Genomic DNA, 1,261 nt, shown 5'->3' on the forward strand with positions numbered 1-1,261 from the left:
TATTAGCCAGGTTTGTCTAGATCTCCTGAACTCATGATCCACCCACTTTGGCATCCCAAATTCTTGGGATTACAAGCGTTATCCACCACGAACGGCTTGCTGTAGGCTTTGGTGGCTTCTCCCCTCCCTCCCTTCCCCCTGCTGTCGCCATGATTCCCAACCTTCCCTGACTCTGCTTCCCCATAATCATGCCCCTGCACCCCCGCCGCATCCGTGAACATCCTTCTGGGTTGCACCACGAAAGCACCACCGAGCAGCAGCATTCCACTGCTTATGCCTTGCCATTGCCCCACCAGGAGCCAGGCTCCAGCCTGGGAGGGTAGGGGGCCAGACCCCAAAGGCGCAGGCACTGGTGTTGGTGTTGTGAGAAAAAGGCAAGGTGCCACTGGGCTGCCTGTTCGTCCTTGGCTAGCCCTGATGACTCTGGCTGGGTGGGGCAAGAGGGGGCCTCGCAGGAGCTCCTGAGCAGCCAGGGAGCCAAAAGAATGCCTCTGCGACAGGGCAGATTATAGGACTGTGTCCCAGGATCATGGGCCCTGGGCTCTTACTCCTCAGAGTGCTCCCTGTTATTAGCGGGCCTGATGTGGTGGAAGCTCAGGAGCTCGAGAACTGGTGGAAGGCCATTGGGAATCGTCTCGTGGGTCCTGATACAAGCCCGTCAGGCCTGGGATGGTGGTGCTGGGCCAGGCTCTTGGGACAGCCAGGTGCCTCCGCTGGTATCTGCGGCCATACCACCCTGAACGTGTCCGATCTCGTCTGTTCTTGGAAGCTAAGCAGTGTCCAGCCTAGTTAATACTTGCATGGGAGACCACCTGGGAATACCGGGTGCTGTAGGTTTTTGATTTTCTGACTTGTCTTTCTTTCTTTTTTACTTTCCTTTCTTCCCTTCTCTCTCTCTTCTTTCTTTTTCTCTTTCTTTTCTTTCTTTCTCTTCTTTCTTCTATCTTTCCTTCTTTCTTTCTTTTCTCTCTTTTCTTCGCCTACTGTCTCTTTCTTTGTGTTTTTCTTTCTTGAATTATTTCTCTTTCTTTCTTTTCTTTCTTTCTCTCCTTCTTTCTTTCTTCTACCTTTCCTTCTTTCTTTCTTTTCTTTCTTTTTTCTCCTTCTCTCTCTTTTTCTTTCTGTTTTTCTTTCTTTGTTTCCATCTTTCTTTCTTTTTCTTTGCTTCTCTTTCTTTCTTTTTTCTTTGCTTCTTTCTTTCTTTTCTCTCTTTCTCTCTCTTTTTTCTTTCTTTTCTTTCTCTCTTTTTTTCCTTCTTTCT

The 1,261-nt window shown here is 48.8% G+C and overlaps 1 pseudogene; it reads left to right on the forward strand.

Annotated features, from left to right (window-relative positions):
* The first annotated feature begins 718 nt into the window (after window positions 1-718).
* On the forward strand, window positions 719-837 carry LOC111526821 (annotated as a pseudogene).
* The last annotated feature ends 424 nt before the right edge of the window (window positions 838-1,261 follow it).

The sequence above is a fragment of the Piliocolobus tephrosceles genome, chromosome 1, assembly GCF_002776525.5.
Source record: "Piliocolobus tephrosceles isolate RC106 chromosome 1, ASM277652v3, whole genome shotgun sequence".
In the NCBI taxonomy this organism is placed as follows: Eukaryota; Metazoa; Chordata; class Mammalia; order Primates; family Cercopithecidae; genus Piliocolobus; species Piliocolobus tephrosceles.